This window comes from Adiantum capillus-veneris, chromosome 14, assembly GCF_014529385.1.
Source record: "Adiantum capillus-veneris isolate H3 chromosome 14, ASM1452938v2, whole genome shotgun sequence".
NCBI lineage: Eukaryota > Viridiplantae > Streptophyta > Polypodiopsida > Polypodiales > Pteridaceae > Adiantum > Adiantum capillus-veneris.
The window spans coordinates 49,437,325-49,458,707 of NC_140944.1; the positions used below are offsets into that span (position 1 = coordinate 49,437,325).

Consider the following 21,383-nt stretch of genomic DNA (forward strand, 5'->3'; position numbering starts at 1 on the left):
TGGAGACATGAGCGACAACTTCTTTAATTTCCTCATGGAATGTGTATGCATTTGTTCCCATTGGAATTTCTAGTTCTTTCTCAAGAGTTGATACAAAGTTCTGCTACATGTGCATAATGTGGAATCTCGATAACATAAAACACACATGCACCCAAGAACCTTCAAACCTCAATCACATTAATACATGTCTCTTTCATTCTTTGAATTACATCAATGTTTGTTGGACAAGGTCTCCTACCATATGTTCTGAACATATGTCCTACCATAAGAACATCATTCACACCAAACATTGACTTTTTCCCAGACAAGGTCAAGTTCACTTCTTACAACCTTGACAAGATCTTAGCATAATCAATGATATGATTTTCCACATACTTGCAAAAACCCCTTGATTCTAGAGCCATATATATATCACTTATATCGCATCCTTTAAACGGTACATCATCAAGAAAGCGCATCATAATTTGAGGTATAAGCCTTATAAGACTTTATTCATACCATTCATCATATGCACAACTAAATTAGTTTCTCCTTGAGGTAAGGTACACATCCTTACCAAACCCAAAGGTGTCCTCATGGTAGTCAAGTCCCCAAATTTCATTGCTAGTTGGAACTAATCATACCCTGGGTATAAATGCCCCATAGAATATATCACCCTTCTTGAAAATGCCTCTGCAAACTCCTCTACAACTAGCACTGTACCAACATTTCTAATTGTAATCTTGTTCCCAAGTTGCATATCCTTGATAAAGAATACAAAACCATTTTTCTTTGAAACTGTGAACCACCTATTTGAATATGGAGCACAAGAAGGCTCCAAAATATCCATCTTGATCTGTTCATTAAGCAACTTAATGAGTTTTGGCGAATGAGCCTTTGTAATTGGAATAGGCCGCAAGTTCCAAGGTACATGAGGAATAGTGAAGGTTACCATAGGATCAACAAAGGAAGGATCAACACACCTTATCTCATTCGGCTCCAATGCAAAGTCCTTTTCATGTTTGGCAAGCATTCCTTCAAAACATATTCATTCAACCTCTGTCAAACTATCCTTTCAACCAACCTTTAACTCCTTCAAAGAATCTTGCATAAATTTATGTCTAATCTTACTTGGGCCACGAAGACTAGGTTGCAAAGAAGCTTTCTTTATCTCATCCTTGTAGCCTTTTGGTAGAGGTATTGCCACTGGGTTCACTTTCTTTGCCATAGACTTATACTTGGTCTCCAATCGTACATCAACACCTTGAGCATTTATGAAATCCTCAATGACTTTGTACATTTCTATAGAGAATACTTTCACAACCTCATTCCCCATACACAAATTCCAATCCACTAAAGACTTCAAACCTTGCATAGTATCCACAAATGAACACTCATCAAATACACCTATAATGCATTCATCATCTTCTAACAAACCATTGATCCTCAAACCTTTTTGTACACTATTTACATTGTCTTTCACCCCGCTTCAAGTCCTCACACTTTGAAAAAGAGACAAATCCATAGATTGTTAATCCTACAAAACCTATAAAAAACATCTCCTTTGCATATGCATCATGCAAGAACTTTTCTCTTCCTGTACCACTGCAATCCTGGTCTACGATGGTACATGGAAAACCCCCTCATATCCCTGTAGTCCTTGAGTGCTTTGTTTGTATATTTGGCAAGGGTTTCTCTCTAAGAGTGTTACAGTTCCTTTCATGGTCCACACAAATAATAAGAAATTGGACTGCACGCTTCCCATCCTTGCTCCTTATCCTAGCAAAAGCTGATCCATTGTCCATCATCTTTGTTTCCATGCAAGTAGCAGTGATGTATGGCTGCCCAAGGATAAGAGGATATGTAGACATCTCGTGGACAAAGAAGTTTTGGTCATCTTTCACATACCCTATAGTCACCTTTACATTTGGACAAGCTCCATATAGCCCCCCCAATGAGTTACTTGCTGCACAAATCATCCATCCATGATTTATATCGATTGGCCATTTCCTTTTTGATGTAAACTCTTAGACATGAGGTTAATCTGTGACCCATGATCTATCAGTGCAATGTATGTTAAGCACCAATTTATGGTGATCTTTTGGATAAATGTCTAGTTGGTTATAGCATGAGAATCCATCTAAAAAACTATAGGCTTCCTTTCTAGCCACCCTTTTTAGGACATGATTGGTGATAGGAAGAGGATAGTTGTCTCTTACAATTGTTGCATTTACCTTTTAAGGTTGACACATACCTTGAGATTTCCATTTTTCTTTGGTACCACCACAATTGGAGATACCCAATTTGTGTGCTCAATATCGTAGATGAATTCTGCTTACTTGAGCTTTTCAATATCTTCGTTGATCTTTTCAGCAAAGGTCTCACTATATGTATAGGGTATTTGTCTACTTGTCTTGGCATCATCTCTCATGGATATTGTATACTGACAAATGTCAAGATTCACCCCCATGAGATCTTTATAATACCATACAAAGACATCCCTATATTCCTATAAGGTCGTGTGATGAGAATTTCTTCTTCTTCCTCATATAAGTCAGTAGCAATATGTGCAAGTTTTGGCTTCTCCCCAAGTTCTGCTAGGTCAATATTCTTGGCATGCTCTAGTTCTTCATAAGATTTTCCCAGCTCCCTAGGCTCTCATGGATTGTTGCACGATGATTCTTCTATCCTTCAGTGTATACTTCTTATAGTGTGATGAAACACTCATAGTCTCACTACCTTTGTCACTTTTTGACTCCATTTCAATGGTCCATACCTCTTCCAAGGCCCATTTTAATTCTTCATATCTAGCTTTTTTCTCTCCATTTTTTTCATTCAACATTAACAATCATCAAAACCTTTTTTTTTTCACTAATTTTTGGCACAAATTTGTTTCTCTAGAGTTTAGTCTCTTGTTTCTTTCTACACCTCTCTTGTCGTCTATGATTTTGATTAAAAAAAACTCAAAGTATTTTTCTCTCCTCCTCGTAGTAGTATCTTTGCTCTTATATTCTCTTTCTTTGAGTTTGATTCTTTTGTCGTAAGAGTTTTCTCTTCTAATTCATCTGCCGCATCGTAGTAATGGTTAGAGAAAACTTGTTGATCTTCAAGTTGCACAATGGTTACCATTCGGATAGAAATAATAACATAGCTCTCTTCATCACAAAAAAAGGTGGGTGTGGACAAAAACATCAATAGTTGCCAATATTTGAGTCCACTCAAATGGCTCAAAAAAATGTTCAAGGAAAGGTTCTAGCACGTAGTTTGTGTCATTTACCTCTCAATCCAAGATATAATACTCTCACTTAAAACTACAATTTTCCAAAGCCCCACACATCCAAATATGAGTGTCATTGTTTAACCGTGATGGAAATTTAGTTTCAACTGAGGTTTTAGAGTCAAATTCTTGTATGGGTGTTTTCACAACATCTTTGTAAGAATGATCTTTCAAGTTCACCATTGTAACTGATCCTACTTGTTTCAAATATAGGTAGTCAATTCTATAATCTTGGATTGATTAAACGTGTCCCATAAAGGTTGTCCCAAAACGATTTCATAGTTCAATTTCTATCCAAAATCCACAATGGCAAAAGTATGCTGGTAGTCAATCCCACAAGAGTTGATTATCACATTTTCCAATAATCTCATTGGTCATTCAATGTGAATATCTTTCAATTGCAATTCATTCTTGTTTGACTTATTGCTAGTCTACGCCAAGATTTCCATATTGCTTTGGTAACTATGTCAATTTTAGTCTCAGTAGCCAGTATTGCCATGGTTTTGTCTTTATTATACTCCACATGAAGAGTTTCATTCCCTTTGTAGTAATCTCCTACTTTGTTCATCGGAATAGATTTGACAAGTTTGTTTCAAGATTCTTTTCGTTGCGAATGTTCAACTTTTTCCTTTGTTAATCCAATGATTCCCACTTTTTCCAATGTGTTATGCAGATCTTTAGTTCTTCTAATGTAATTGTACTTTACATGGGTGTTGATATTTTTGATTGAAGATTTTCCACTTCTAAGATTTGTTTCGCTCGACTCAACTGTCGTGGTCTTACACACCAGATATTTTTCTTTGTTTCTCCTAGGTATGAGGATAACATTTTGAATGCTTAGAATTTGGAAAGGTTTGACTGATATGATCCCCAATCTCCATAAAAAGATTGTACTTCCAATTCTAGAGGTGGATGGTCTAGACACACTTCTTCAATTGAGCTGATTTTAAGGTCAAGCTTCCATTTTTAACCTCTCTCACTTTTTTCCATATGTGTTCATGCCAATCTTCCTCCACTAAGGGGATTCCCTCTATCCCATCTTCACTATTAGGTACTACGATTTCAGGTTCGTCTTTCCAACTAAAGACTCTTTTAGTTCTTTAGTGTTTTTCATCTCCATTGATCCTAGTTTTGTTTCATCTTTTGTATGATTTCCAATCGTTTTAACTTTTGGTTTGTGTGCTTCAAGCATTGTTTGTGTTATCCTCATCAGATTCTAGTAGGCTTCTAGTTTTGCTGCTTCCATATCAAGGGTTGGGTAATTTTTCCATTAGGTTTCCAAAGTTTGACCCATTTTAATCCAGCTTGAAAGGCTCCCAAGACTGCATTAATGGGTTTATAGATTTTAATTCACAAGTACTAAACCTCTTGATTTTGGTTTTGGTTCCTTGAACTCTATCAAAATTGTCTTTGTTCTTTTTTGGAATAACCTTTGAGCTTTCTCCTCAAATTTCCTTCTCTATTTTTGTATCCTAAGCTCATTATATTGACATCTCCTTCTCTTGGAATCTTTAGAGGATTTTTTATTGCTCCCCAACTAACTTGCAATATTTTGTTTGTACTTGTTTGCCTTCACTCTCGTAACTACTTTGACTGGAACTGTTGGTTTACTCTCAGAGGAGATGATTGGCAAGACATTGACTATGTATATTTCCGTTTTTCCTTTGTTTGCTGGTTTCCTAGGGAAATCCTCGAGATAATGACTCCCTTTCTTGCCGCATTGCATGTAGTAAGCCTCAATTGACTTGACATTTTCATCAAGTTTTGGGCAATGGTCTTTCAATGATCACTCATTCACAATTATAAAAAAATTCCATCCTTGGTTTCATCATAAGTGTCCTAGCTCTTTGATTTGCAATGAAGTACATAGGTGCTAGCTTTGGAGGTGCTTGGCAAACTGGGTGAGCCATGGTAGTTCCTCAGCTACCATGGTAGGTGAACTAGCTTCATTGTATGGCATAATCAGTACTTTGGCTTGCTCTTCCACTTGTTCTTTAGGATGCATATACTTAATTGGTGTTGCATTGTTTCTTGATAGTGGTGAGTGTTGACTTAGTATAGGTTGTCATCTCTCCATAGCCATGGGTGGATTTTGCATTTGGCCCATGTTAGGTGGATACCTGCAACATATACTTGTTCTTAGGATGCATATACTTGACTCTTATTGCATTGTTTCTTGATAGTGGTGGTTGTGGACCTAGCATAGGTTGTCGTCTTTCCATAGCCATGGGTGGCTTTTGCATTTGGCCCATGTTAGGTGGATACCTATAACATAGGTTGTCCTTGTGTTATCATTGGCATGTATTGGACATTCCCATCATAGTTTGGTCCGTAATAACACTCATTAGTCTCATGGTTTGTCCACTTGTCCACTTGATAACACACCATTTAGGTGACCTCATTGGTCCCATGAATTGACCTTGTGGTGGACCTTGTCTTGGCCCTCTCACCGGTATTCTTTGCATGTTTCTTGTCATTGATCCGTTTGAGCATTCTCTCTATGGCATTTAGAGAAGCTAACACTGTCAGTCTTACTTGTGCTGACACAATAGATGTGGTCCTCTTACTTTGAGTATCTCTCATAGTGCTATCCTCATTAATAAATTTGCAATTATCTCCCAAGTCTATTGCGTCCAGAATTCATGTCTCTAGGGTTGTGTGTTTTTTGCTATAAAACATATCATGCAATTATTTGTTGAGTAGGCCTCCAAGGAATATAGAGACAAATATTTCCTTGCTTGAAATCTCCAACTCTAGGCATCTATCAATGTATTGTCTCATTCTACTCACACAATCTCTCAAAGACTCTCATTGTTTTTATTTAAAGCTATAGATTTTTTCTACAGTGCTATGCTTGATTCCCAATTTCAAACAAGCAGGAACAAATCTCTTAGCCAGTGTTGTTAAGTCTGTAAATCGATCTCGGATGTATGGTTTCAAACTAAGTCAATGCCTTACCCTCTAAGGTAATTCCAAATCCCTCAAATTGAGTATAGATTTCAATTTTTTTTTCCTAGCACTTGCACGAAGCTTGCTAAGTGGTCATATGGATCCCTAGATCTATTGTAATTTTTGACCCATTTTTGAAAATTTACTGATTTGACTCTTTGCTTATGCTCAACACCTGCTCTCCTAGCCGGTGGTCCTCCATCTAAGCCTTCAAACCAATTGCTTGGTAGTGGTGACTCATATAGCTCTTTATTGGCTCTAGTGTCAGCCAGTTTTTCTCTATTTCAGGTGGTTTCCACTCCTCTCATCTAGTTTTCATCCCTAAAGTAAGTTCCATGGCCATACTACCCTGTTGATTGGCCATACTACCAAAAGATCTTTTCGCTGGTCTAACTTTTTGATCCATTTCAGGCCCATTCCTATGATCATATCCTTGATCAAATAGCCCTGATATTTGGTCTATTCTACCTCTCTTGGAGTAATCATAACAAAATTATTATTAAAACAATCCCTAAAGAGGTGTATAGGAAGGTTTTATGCACCTTTCTTCCTAATCTACATAATTTTCAATGGCATTAAGTGTGGCATGAGTTATCCATAGCAAATCTCTAGCATTGTTTTCCTCCCAACAATAGACTCCTAGTTGTGGATTATCAGTTGGTATATGCTTTAGAGGCTATATCAATCTGATCATAGCCTTCCAACTAGAGTACCAATGGTCCCTCTTTGGTAGTCAGATCTAGAATCAATGTATCTACTTCTAGTCCCCACTTATCTACAGTGTTATGATTCACAGTTTTCAAGTATTGAGTTCCATTTTGGTCCACACAAAATGTTTCTTGCTTGTTGGCCGCAAATTCAACACTGTGGTCATCGAATCTCACCATGCACTCCTCATTAGGATCGAGTACATGTGAGCCCCATGAGTATTGGTCTTATAAAAGGTTAGCATATGCTTAAACCACAACAAGGTTCCACCACCCAAATGAGTGGAAAAGGAAGACATATTTGAGGTCGAATCAAAGTAAGTGTCTGTCACTCTTTCAACTATAGTCTCTAGTGGTCCCCTTGGTTTCCACTCTCTTCACTTGACACTTTGCTCTTAGTTTCTTGGTCAAAACCTTGATTTGCATTATAATACATAGCCTAACCTAAGTTACATAAAGACCGATAATGCTTAATGGAATTGAATACCCAATCGTTTGATCCAATACTTGATCCAATACCAACCCAATGAGTCCTCAAAATTTCCTTTTTTTGAACTATCGCTTAGTCCTAGCTTGATTTGCAAAACCAAGTAGTTTGCTAGTCAATCTATTAGATGTATGAATGTACAATGAATAATAATAAAAAATTTCAGGCCCAAATTGAAGAAATAGCCAAAGGACACAGTCTCTAGTAGCAAACTATGTCCAAATGACTCCAAAATTTTCAAGCTATCTATAGGTTAGATGCTCTACCCTTGGCAACCAATTTTTTTGAGAATTCTCTCTGTGGCTGACACGAGATAATAAGCGCAATTTTTATCTACTCACACAAAAAAGCATATTTTTATACTTTTGGTGATACCCATTGGTTGCACACATGATAAAAGAGCTCTGAATCAATTTTCAACAAATTTGGACAAGTGTTGCTCAAATTTTCACTAGTTTCAGTAGTTTGCAGAGTCTGATACAAAATAGTGGCATTATCAGTTAGAATTTTTCCAAATCACTTGAATTTTGGCACATGCACTCTATTGATTCCATAGAACAAAACCCTATCAAGAAAAAATAGTTTTAGGACTAGAGTTAGTAAGCACGATCATTATCTTTGAACTTGAAATGAATATTTTTTCACAGTTTCTTGATCTACACTAGATGTACACACTATGAAACAAGCCACTTGACAAGTTTCATGAGGTTTGGATCTCTTTTCAAGTTTCTAGCCCACTTTTTACAACTCCTACTAGACTTCAAAGAAAATTAGGTCTCACTGACACTCTATAACTCCTACTAGACTAGAGAAAATTAGGTCTCACTGACACTCTATAACTCCTACTGGACTAGAGAAAATTAGGTCTCACTGACACTCTATAACTCATGGCACGTTGGTGTAGCTAAAGTTGGCCAGTGCTATGAGCAGTGCAAAGCAATGCTATGGGTGCCTACAAGTGCAGGAGAAAGTACTAGAGTGGGTATGAAGGCCTTGGATAGACAAAAGGTTGCTGCAGTGTATGTTTAAGGTGGTCTTCTACGCTAGAAGGGCTCCATAGTCTCGGGGGGTTCACTATGTGTAAAACTACCATATCCCGTGCGTTTAAAACATGTTTGTAAAACCCCTTATTAATGATTTTTTTAAAGGAATATAATGCACCCTTTTCTTTTAAAATCTATAAGTTTTTTTCAAATTTGGAAAAAATAGTATCCTTATGTATAGATATTTATGTAAGTATTAAGAGCTTTAAATACCCTTCTGTTGAATGCACATGATAGGTTACATTTTTCTTAGGTGACCTCCTTGAGTCGATAGTGGGCCAATCAGGTTGGTAGGGAAAAGTGTCCAAAGTGCTAGGAGTATGTCATAGAAGGTGATGTTCGAGGTGTTCTACGAGCAAGTCGAGACGGCTCCTCAAACAAGGCTCTGTAGTATTTGGGGTTTTTTTGGGCTTGCCAGAGTTCTTGAAGGTGGTATGCAGTATGTGAAGGTGGCCGTATTTGACGGTTCATCAATTGGGGTCGTGTTTTTTGAATTACGGCTCACTGAAGTTGGGTGCAGATGTCAGAGGAGTAGTGCCAAACAATTTTCCTCATTTTTTGGGCCCTCAGTTCGAGGCCAATAAAGGGTCAAAGTGCAATGCAGCTCTTGGGACTCATAGTTTGTGGCTTGGGCACCGGGCTTGTGGGCAGGTAATATGAGCTCTGAAGTTGTGGGAAAAAAGAGCTCTTTTGTATATCACGTTTGAATTTTTTTGGAGTTTTGGGAGGGAATGAGTGTGGGGCTGCCTTGTGGAACCCGCGAGGTCCCATATGTGGAACAAGAGCCTAGGAGGCTGCAATATAAGATCCAAAATGTGACCCTCATATGCTACAAGGAGTTGGAGAGAGGGGAGCTCCCTCCTCTCATAGGCTATGGCATCCCGTTGTAGGCTCTGCGCACATGTGGATGGTGGCATGTTGGGGTGGTTTTGTAGTGAGCGATGGTGGCACCAGCGGTGTTGACCATCGGCTGATGGCTCTATTGGATGGAACTAGTGACATGGTAGGCGCTCGATAGGGGCCATTCCTGTGAGTTGTAGGGCTCCCCCCAATTTTTTTGAAGAAAAAGACCCCCCCTCCACCTCGCTAGTTCTAGGGAGGGAGGAAAAGAGTCAGTTTGCAAGTGTGCAAGGGAGAGGGAGTGGAAGTTTGAAGGTGGCTTGAAGGTGAGTTCAAGAGCGTGAGTGTGAACTCAAAGCAAGTCAAAGCCGGTCAAAGGGTAAAATCCCAAGGGGAAATTGAGTGAGAGGGAGGGAGAAATGAAATGTAATAGGGGCACTAGCGACATCACTAGTGCTCCCCCCACTCAAGGTGAAAGAAAGCAGCTAGAGAGAGATCAAGGAAGAGGGCACTGCCCTTCAAAAAAAAAGCCAAAATAAGATGCCAAGTGGACCAATCAAAAGGCAACTTCTAAAGTTGTAAATGCCCCCTACAAAAGGGGTTTTTAAAATCCATTTTGGGGGCTTTTTTTGAGCCGGTTGGAGTCTAGAGAGAGTGGTTTTGGAGAGAGGTGTGTGTCTGTCAAGCCCTTATAGTGTTTTCTCATGAGAGTGGCCATAGTGATGGCACAATAAGCTTTGTATGTGTTCTCTTGAAGCAAGATATATCTGTTGTTGCCCAATTTTGTGTCATTTCCCCTTCCCCCCTTCTCTTTCTCCTACTCTTGTGGTAGTTTGCAGTGTTGACAGTGTGGATGCATGTGCCCCCTCCAAACCAACATCGTTTTGTGTAAGAGGGTGAGATTGAGCAGCTGTGTTGTGTGTAAGGGTTGAGACGGACTGTGGTAGTGGATGTGCAGTGGTCTTGCCTGGTGTGTGAGCATTGGGAAGTGTGCAGACGGTAGTCTGCTTGCGTTGAGCTATAAAGAGGCCTTGTGTTGTGTGTGTTCCCCCATTTTCCCTCTCCGCCCAACGTCCACAATGTGAATATCATTCTCCCTCTCCAACATCCACAATGTGAATATTGAGCATGATATCATCTTGGTAGTTTTCCATGTGGGAAAAAATGCTACAGTATACATAACTTTCTTTGTTTGCCATTGGCTACTAGTATGTAAATATTTTTTTGTTAAGTTATAGCTAAAGATGGAGTATAATCCACTTTTCTCGTTGTAGTGCCACAATAATGCTTCTAACATGTACATATTTGTAATGCATCAAGGTTGCACATTCATCCAGCCATTGAGTTTTTTCTATATGGTATGTGCCATAATTGGTATCCCATGTTCGTGCATGTGATAGAGGCAAGAGAGGAAGGCTTCCATTTGGGGCTGCAAGGGAAAAGGGGTCGGCAAACATCAACAAATAGCATGGTTCATATCTAAAAAAGGAGGCTCCAAGAATTCCTCAACAGGTCTTGATTGTCATTTGTTTTTACAATGGGAGGAGCGGTTGGGGAGCAAAAGCTGCATGTGGAAGTTTGGGTCCTCCACCTTTTGATCTGCACAATTTACTCCAAAATTCAGAAGAGGTGTACAAGTGATGATGGATGGCAAAGGGGGGCAAAAATTAGGGGATTATTTGATGCAAGTTTTAACAGAGTTGTCCATTAATGGTTAATTGGAGATTGACATCATGAAGCCATTATCTGTATACTCTCTCTTTGGTTTGTAACATCTACAACTTGTAGATTTTGGCTTATTCTATTTTTCATTTACAATTAGTAGAAAACAATAGTTTACTTTCTTTGGTCAAGACTCTTGTAAGAAGAACTCTCTCACAACCAAGGACTCAACATCTCGCTAGCTAGCATGCACTTCTTAACATTTCTTGTGAACCCAACAAAGGGCTAGGAGCTCTAAGAATGAGGAATACCCCAAGATCAGATATGTTCAAGCAAGAACTTGAAGATCTGATTGAAGTAGGTAATATGTATGGGTTGGAATATGACTCAATGGTCAAAAGGGAATCTCATGATGATGCTTCAAGGGGATTTTATTTTTGAGAGGTTCTGTCTTTGAGCTTTTACAATTGAAACATTATACTCGAGCTTTTTGACACTTGTATTACACTAATGATATCTTAAAACTATTTTTGTGGCATGAGAAAAGTCTACATTAGATTGTGCATTCCTTCAATCACCAAACAATCAAATGTAACATGCATGCATGTCTTTGCTTGTGTATGCTCACGCACATCTCTCATTATCCTGAAATGTACTTCAAAAAAAGCACCATTTCTAGTTATTTTTGATTGAATCAAAACGTGAAGACACATGCAATGCCTCACATCCTCTACATTAGCTCCGCCCAAATCACCACACCCTGCAAGTACATCTAAAACATAGTCATAATGTTGAGTAAATGTTTCCAATAGCCACCTAATCATGTAAAAAAGTCAATTAAGAATGTAGTGCAATTAAGAATTCATCTTACTAGTCTTACCAATAAAACAGATAAGAACTCTCTGCCTCACCTCTAACAATAACACTATCAATCTCTGTGGGGGAGATAGAATCATGTATCCTGTAGCTACAATCCATTGGAAACAACCTCTCAGCAATCTTCTCCCCAGCCTCTCTATCATATCGTCGCATGGGATGCCCAACACGATACCAAAGAAACATGATAAGATCAAGTACCTATGAAATTGTTTAGAAAAATACAAAAGAATGTGTGATTTAATTGCATGTTTTTTTTGTTGTGACTATAATATATATGTATAATATGAACTATATATAGTGAGATCATGATATATAGTATGTATAGTATGTGAATTACTATATAGGATAGTATAATGTACTAATTTTTTGTATTTGAATAATATCATGTCCATGTATTGTTTTCTAATATTTATGGAATAATATTGATATAAAATTTAAATTTTATTTATTCAAATTCATGTACCATGAGTGATTGTGAAGGTTACAAGTTGTAACAAGAATATTTGGGTGGATTTATTGAGAATGAACTTAACTTGAGGGATGACTATTGAATATCCATTCAATATAGTTTTTTTGAGAACACTAACTTTCAACTACACACTCAGTTCTACTCTCTCTCCAACTTAGCCATATTCTTTTCCACCCTCTCTCACTCTTAATTGCACTCCCTACTACCCTTATACCTTCGTCTCACTACTTCAGTGTCTTTGCTCTAAATTCCGGTCCTCCTTCTTGAAGGAGTACGAGCGGAAGTGCGATGCGAGAGAGAGTGCGAGAAGAAGAGCACGACGATATGGTGAACTCGCTTTGTTGTAATGTGTAGAGCATAGTGAGTTCTTATTACGTTTTTACAAAAGAATATGTGTACATACCTGGCGGCCCGCCCACTTACCTGGACGACCACATTGGGCTTTATACCCCAACAACCTCCCACTTAAAATCCAATGTGGTACTTTAAGTGTGAGAGAAGCTACTATACAAGCTAATATACAAGAGATGTAGAGAAGTGATGTACTACCCTACACCTAACTGCTTGCGAAAATGCGCAAAGCTCTCTGAGGGAAGTCCTTTTGTAAGTAGATCAGCAGGATTTTCTGTGGTGTGAACTTTGACAAGATGAATTTGCTTATCCTCGAGCATTTCCCTGATGAAATGATACTTCACATCCGCATGCTTTGTCTTTGAGTGATAAACTGGATTGCGAGCCAATTGTATAGCACTCTGACTATCACAATATAACACAGGCATCTCTTCTTTGATTCCCAAATCTATTACTAGTCGATTAAACCAAATTGATTCTTTGCATGCCTCTAATGCTGCAACATATTCAGCCTCTGTAGTAGACTGAGTAACACAATCTTGTAATCTAGAATGCCATGATATTGCTCCACCAGCCAATGTAAAGACATACCCTGACGTAGACCTTCGGTTGTCTAAGTCACCTACATAATCTGAGTCTGTAAAACCCTTTACACTTAGCTCCTGACTCCCATAGCATATACGCATACTCTTTGTAGCTTTCAGGTATCTCAATATTCCTTTCACTGCCTCCCAATGTTTCTTGCCTGGGTTTGACATGTATCGACTTACTACTCCCACTACAAATGCAATGTCTGGGCGAGTAGAAATCATTGCATACATCAAACTACCCACTGCAGACGCATATGGAATCTTATCCATTTCAGCCCGTTCTTCCTCAGACACATGACAATCTTGTTTGCTAAGTTTCACATATGGTGGCAATGGAACACTCAATGCCTTTCCCTTCTCCATATTGAAACGTTGCAAAGCCTTGTCAATATACTCTGTTTGAGATAACCAAATCAACTTCTTTGATCTGTCTCTCTCAATGCGCATACCAAGTATATGACTTGCCTCACCCATGTCTTTCATGTCAAACGATTTTGCCATCTTTGACTTCAAAGCTGAAATTTCTTCCAAGTGCTTGCCAGCAATCAACATGTCATCCACATACAAAATCAGGATCAGCCAACTGCCATCCTTAGCCTTCTTTGTATATAGACAGTGATCGAACTCACTACATTTGTAGCCTTGAGAAAGCATAAACTTGTGGAACTTATGGTACCATGCCCTCAGTGATTGTTTTAAGCCATAAAGACTCTTTAACAACTGGCATACCAAATCTTCCTTGCCTTTCTCAACAAACCCTTCTGGCTGTTGCATGTAAATTTCCAGATCTAAATCACCATGCAAGAACGCTGTCTTGACATCCATTTGGTGCAACACCAAATCTAATATGGCAACCAATGCAAGAAAGCATCTCAATGTAGTCATCTTTACCACCGGAGAGAAGACTTCATCGAAGTCAATGCCTTGTTTTTGCTTAAAGCCCTTGGAAACAAGCCTTGCTTTGTACTTTGGTTGACTATCATGAGCGGTGATCTTATACTTGTAAACCCATTTACAAGGTAGAGCCTTTTTGCCCTGTGGTAATTTAACTAGCTTCCATGTCTGATTTTTATGCAGAGCTGTCATCTTTGACTGCATGGCCAATTGCCAATTCCTGGAGTCCTTCATTTGCACTGCTTCCTTGTAACACGAAGGCTCATTGCAATCAGTCAACATGACATAGTTCATAGATGGAACAAACCGATCAGGAGGTCGCGTGATACGTCCAGATTTATGCAAAATAGGTGGCTTAGGCTCAGCCACAACCTGTGGTTCCACTCTATCCTGTCCTTGCTCCTCTTGAGCCCTGACATTTTGTCTTGCACGTGCAGGTCCATCTTCTTGGAAGACAACTCTTCTAATCTCCTCAACCTTCTCTGGTTTAGAATGATATTTGGCTTCATTAAAGTGAACATCATTGCTGCGGATAACCTTTCTAGATTCAGGATCCCAAAGTCTGTACCCCATCTCACCAGAATTACCATAGCCTAGAAAGATGCACTTTCTACTCTTTGGCTCAAGTTTGTTCCTAAATTCCTTTGGAACGTGAGTATATGCCTCACAACCAAAGACTCTAAGATGCTTATATGAGGGCACCTTGCCTGACCATACCATCTTTGCCACTGAATCCTTCTGCAAAACCTTGCTAGGAGATCTATTTATAAGATGAACAACTGTTGATACAGCTTCAGCCCAAAACCCATTTGGCAGATGTGCATTAGACAACATACTTCTGACCTTCTCTTGTATGGTCCTATTCATCCTCTCAGCAACACCATTTTGAGGAGGATTGTAAGGAGCAGTAAGTTCACGTTTTATACCTTTTGACTCACAAAAGTCCTGAAAGACCTTTGAAACATACTCTCCACCATTGTGAGTGCGTAAGCATTTAAGCTTCTTGCCACTTTGATTCTCCACAAGCGTCACAAACGTTTTGAAAACACTAAACGCTTCATCCTTGTGCTTGAGAAAGTAAACCCATACTTTCCTCGAGGAATCATCTATAAATGTCATAAATTAAGAAGCTCCCCCTAGAGATAGGTTAGGCATAGGTCCGCACAAATCACTATGAACAAGTGCCAACTGTGTATCTCTTCTATTGCTTCTATGCTTATGTGGCTACTATGTTTGCTTACCATATAGAAAATGTTCACAGAATTCAAAATCATTAAATGAAAATCTAGGAAAATAACCAGAACGAGATAAGATTTCCATTCCCTTCTTGGACATATGTCCTAACCGGCTATGCCGCAAAGAAACGTTCGGCTGCTCGGTTACATTGATTACATTTTTAGAGACATTTGATACATAAATCATGTAAAGTCCTCTAGACTTTACTCCATGTGCTACTATCATAGAACCCTTGGATATCTTCCACATGTTCTGTCCAAAAGTGGTGACGTAGCCAACATCATCAAGTAAACCTGTGCTTATCAAGCTCTTTGTAATTGCGGGAACATGTCTCACATTCTTTAGCGTGAAAGAAGGGCCATTCTGAAACTTCAATTGAACATCTCCAACACCTAAGATCTCACATGTCTGCCCATTGCCTAGCCGAACATGAACTTTAGTGGTCACATAAGAGGTAAACCACTCCTTGTTTGGAGACACATGAAGTGATGCCCCTGAGTATATAATCCAGTCACTCAGTGCATGTCCATCAGATGCTGTAAGAAGAGCTAAGTCCATTGTATTCTTCAAGAAGTAGATGTCTCCTGACACTAGACTGTCATCCTTTGCAACAGTGTTTGTCACATTTATTTCTTGAATCTTCACTGAGGACTTGTTCTTCTCACCATGGTCTTCAGATTTCTCTTTGCCTTTTTCTGCTTTCCATTCTCTGTAGTCTCTTTTCATGTGACCCTTCTTGCCACAATGGTAGCATTCTATGTCACTCTTGTCTTTAGCAGTGCGGGACTTGCTACGAGACCTATTCCTCTTTCCACCTTTGTACTTTTCTTTGGTCCTTCCCCTGACAACTAAGGATGTTCCTTTGCCTTTGTCCATTGTCTTTCTGTTGGTTTCTTCAGTAAGCAGACTTCCTTCAACACCTGCTATGGTCAAACCATATGGAGGTGCAGAATTACTCAAAGCTGTGTGAAAAGTGTCCCAACTTTTCGGCAATGTGATCAACAGGAACATAGCTCTAACAGGTTTATCAAACTTGACACCTTGAGCTGACAAATGACTGGAGATGGTGTTGAATTCATTCAGATGATTGGACATAGGTGTCCCTTCTTTCATCTTCAAGTCAACAAGCTTCTTAAGCCAGTATACCTATGAAGTTGCACTCTGCTTCTCATAAAGATCATTCAGCTTTGTCCATGCTTCAAAATATGACATCTCGTCTGCTACATTGAAGTAAACGCTTTCTGCCAAAGTGAGCATAATGGTAGAAAGTGCCAATTCATCCATTTCGCTCCATATCTTCGTCCATATCTTCTGGTTTTATCCCCTTGACCTTTATAGGTTTTATCTGCTTTTTTTGTACCAACACGTGCCAAATCTGCTTCTTCCACGATGGGAAATTGGTTGCATCCAGCTTCTTGATATTGTAAAGAGTAGTGTCCTGTGATCCAGCCATAGCTACCGTTCACAGTAGTTTACTTTCCTGGGAAAAATTCGGCAGAGTTTCCTGTGTAAACTGACCTCTGAACCAATATCAACCTGTCAAATGAACCAAGAAAGCTTCAGATTCTGCAGAAATTTCAGCAGAGTCTCCTTTGTAAAATGGCTCTCGTGTACTCAAAAACAGACCAAAAACAGCTCAAAAAACCACTGTCTCTCTAACACTATAAGCTGTGGGTAAACCTGTCTTGCACCTGTACTGTCTCTTAGTGTCCTGTGATTGTCCTGTAAGCATAGACTGCGACAATGCCTCAATGGCAGTAAAGCAAAGATGCAATCCCAACTGTCTAACTCACAGTCAATACATCCTAGCTGCCTATCTAAGCGTGCTCGAGGGATCGCTCCAAGACCTGTATCACCGAAAGGATCTCAACATTCGAGAATCCCCCAGCTCAATAAAACCTCACTCGACCTTCAACAAAGGCTGCAGTAAATCTGACAATACATAGACTTCCCACAAAGTCATACATCCACAAATTTCCCACTGTATGCTATAACTGCTGTGGCGATTGTTTGCTGCGTGACTCACAGCCAGCAAACCCTCAACATACATACATCATCTCTGACAATACATCCCATGTGGAAGTACCTGCAATGTCAGGATGAAATCTAGAATATCAAGCAGCAAACACAAGCTACCTGATGAACTAGTGGATGTCGCCTACAGTCTGTGTGTAGATGCGCCCGTGTTGTATGTGACACGCCTCCAAGAACCGTGAGCCGTCCTTCGATGTGTAGACAGCCACAAATCAGCACTCTGGGAGTGCCGATATCCTCAGCACCTGCAGTCGTAAGCCGAAACCCCAAATTTGTGAGTCGGATCTGCACTTACCGTGACCACGTAGTTGAAAATGGTCTGCAGAACATTGTCGAAGCCGAATGGTGACTGAGATGACTTCAGAATGAAATTCTGAGAATACCAAGCCCTTCGGTTACTCCCACAGCATTTGGGGCCGTGTCTTCTCCTGTCGAATCTCACTGCAATCTGAGCAGGTGACTCTAGCTTCCTGCAATGCTGCCCCGAGCCTCGATGTGAGCTCTGATACCAGTTGAAGGAGTACGAGCGAAAGTGCGACACGAGAGAGAGTGCGAGAAGAAGAGCATGACAATATGGTGAACTCGCTCTGTTGTAATGTGTAGAGCATAGTGAGTTCTTATTAGGTTTTTACAAAAGAATATGTGTACATACGTGGCGGCCCACCCACTTACCTGGGCGACCACATTGGGCTTCATACCCCAACACTTCTCTTCTCCATTTCTGCTGCAAACATGACACATTGTGCCATGCTTTCATGGATGATAAACAATGCTTCCATGGAGCATAGTGTTTCATTAACAAATGGAGAGCTCCTTCTTAGTGAATATTTTCTACAAAGCCTACTACCTCCTTCTGTCAAATTTCAAGGGTTGCACACAATCATACAGGCAGAAGGCTCTATGTCCGAGGTCAATGTGTTGCCAAGATGGGGTTATAAAGACAACCAACATTACCTCCTTGAGCATACATTATCCTCTGCATATGTTACCAGTAGTTTCTGCTTGATGTTGGGTTTTTTTTTGGAGTATATTGAATGGTATTTTGTCTTTTGAGCTATTGTCTATTGGGTTTCCTCTTGGAGCATATTAAATGGGGAGTCCTAGTGCACTTAATTTTCTATCTTTTGATTGCACTTCAAAGAGTCTTTGCAACGAATGAAGCAGAGAACATGACTCCATTTCTTCTCCATTTCTGCTACAAACATGACACATTGTGCCATGCTTTCATGGATGATAAACAATGCTTCCATGGAGCATAGTGTTTCATTAAGAAATGGAGAGCTACTTCTTAGTGAATATTTTCTACAAAGCCTGCTACCTCCTTCTGTCAAATTTCAAGGGTTGCACACAATCATACAGGCAGAAGGATCTATGTCCGAGGTCAATGTGTTGCCAAGATGCAACATTACCTCCTTGAGCATACATTATCCTCTATATATGTTACCAGTAGTTTCTGCTTGATGTTGGGTTTTTTTTGGAGTATATTGAATGGGGGATCCCTAGTGAACTCAATTATTTTGTCTTTTGAGCATATTGTCTATTGGGTTTCCTCTTGGAGCATATTAATTGGGGAGTCCCTAGTGCACTTAATTTTCTATCTTTTGATTGCACTTCAAAGAGTCTTTGCAACAAATGAAGCAGAGAAGGTAGGAGAGCGGTGATTGGCAATGCCCATTTTTTGAATTTCATAACCTAATCGTGTATCCAATCTCCCAAAGCAATTGCCACCTTTTTTTGCACAAATCTGGTTCAATTGTAGTTTGTTTTCTGTGCGAGCTCAATATGCATAGGTTCCTTATAGAATTGCCTAGAAGATTTTCAATATTACAAATTTCTCTCAAAGAATGTATCAGAAAAAGCGAGCCAAGAAAATTAATTGAGGAAGATGGTTTTTGATGGCTCAAATGCAACAAATAGTGATGCCTCAAACACCGAGGGAGGTGGCTTTTGGAATTGGAAATTCATCATGTCACCAAAGCACAAAGGTCAATATGCATATGGAAGGGCACTCTCTCAACTTCATTTCTTAAAACAACATGACTAGTAGTTTTTTTTTCTGGTAAAACTACACCGGCTTTCCTTGATAGCCCCTCTCCTCCACCAACCTTATTAGACCCAACCTCTTCGTTGTTAAGGTACAAGATCTAGAAACATTGGTAACTAATATATTTTGGTTGTTAAGGTACAAGATCTAGAAACATTGGTAACCTTTTGAACAATCCCATGCTTGACATAAACTTGCCGCCAACCTAATCTCAAGCATTCCTACTTGGAACGAGATGCATATACTTTAGGCTTGCCTATTGATTATGGTGATTGTGAACCTAGCCCTAGTCCCCAACCTACATCTAATTTACAACACATGTATAAGGCAGAAAAAAAAACGGTGAAAGATCATGATGTCTTGGATAGAAAATTTGTTTGAGAGAGAGAGAGAGAGAGAGAGAGAGAGAGAGAGATAGATAGATAGATAGATTGAATTATCGTCCATGGAGGTCATATATGACCTATGGGACCAGAAGCAAAACGGTACAAAGGATTCCATCTGATACATATCAGTTAAGGATTGAGGGTCCATCGAAGGGTGGAGAGTGAAAAAGATAAGGTGGGATGAACAAAACAAAACCTAAGATGAGGTAGGTGAGGAGGAGGGAGCAGATTTGGGAGTTCGGAACTCCTGGATGATGGCTTTACCTCTTCGATACACTGCCCATTCCCCTGCTATGCGCGCTTCTCGCATCTTTTGGAGTTCAACCTTCTTCTGTTTGAGTTGGGTGGGTGTAAGATCTTTAGCAAACCAAATTTTTGTGTCCTTAAGAAGCTTTGATTGCTCAAGGAGCTTGACTTGATCTGCTTTGGTCTTGAAGGTAAGAATTGCATGGTTGGTGTGATGCTCGTGAGCAAGGGTGGTGATTGTTGCTGGATCCCATTGTATCATGGGGGTTGTTGTTCGGATGCGATCGAAGGACTCATGGAACTTGGGGTCCTGCTTTCCTTGCCAATCACTCGGGAGCCCGCCGATGCGAACATTGAGAGCAAGAGCATCTTGTCGCTGTCGTTCGCGTAGCGTGGACGCCACACGAACTTCAACTTTGCGGAAGATGGCATCCTGCACTTGAGTCTTGACCTTCTCTATGAAGGTGATGTCTACCTCCGTATTGGGCTTGATTTCCTTCTCTTCCATCTCTCCCTCATTAGAGTTATCCATTGTGGTGAGTCGGCACTCGATGGCTGCGAGTCTTTCCTTCAAAGCTCTATTTTCCTTGCAAAGTCTGTCGACTTCGTTTTGCAGCTGGGCCATACTGTCCACCTTTGGGGGTGTTGCCACGATGCTGGCAAACGTGGGCTTCCCTCGAGATGTGGCCCGAGTGTCCATGGTGGGTACTCGGCTAAGAGAACAGGGCTTATTTTATTTTAAAGTAAGGCTTAGGTTTGGTTTCAATTAAGTGGATGGCAGTGAAAGGCTCTCTGTGTAGTGGGTTGGCGGCAGGGGCTCCGTGTAGTCGGGTCGGCGATAGGAGTGGTCGGGTTGGCAGAGCAGGTGTGTGTCGATAGCTTCAGTGGAGCTCGGGTAGGTGCGGCAGGGGTTGGTGTCGATGTCGGCAGGAGCGCCAGTAGTAGCGATAGCTTCAGTGGAGCTTGAGCAGGTGTGGCAAGGGTTGGTGTCGATGTCGACAGTAGCGCCAGTAGCAGCGATAGCTTCAGTGGAGCTCGGCCCTTGGGCAAGTCGGCAGGAGCAACAGTGGGCTATTACCTCGGTTCTTGGGCGGCGCAAGAGCAGTGACGCCCCCCCACAGGGCCGCCCTCGCCCAGGGGGAGAGATAGAGAGAGAGAGAGAGAGAGAGAGAGAGAGAGAGAGAGAGAGAGTCTCTCTAGGAAACCCACTCATGATTCATCACTGCATGCATTAGGAATTAATTCGTGTCTTTGGATCTCCACAACTCAACAAATTTGTTGTGGATTTTCACTAGGAAAATATCAATATG

General features: G+C 40.2%; 1 pseudogene; it reads left to right on the forward strand.

Annotated features, from left to right (window-relative positions):
* The first annotated feature begins 20,771 nt into the window (after nt 1-20,771).
* On the forward strand, nt 20,772-21,181 carry LOC147442341 (uncharacterized; annotated as a pseudogene).
* Nucleotides 21,182-21,383: the final 202 nt, after the last annotated feature.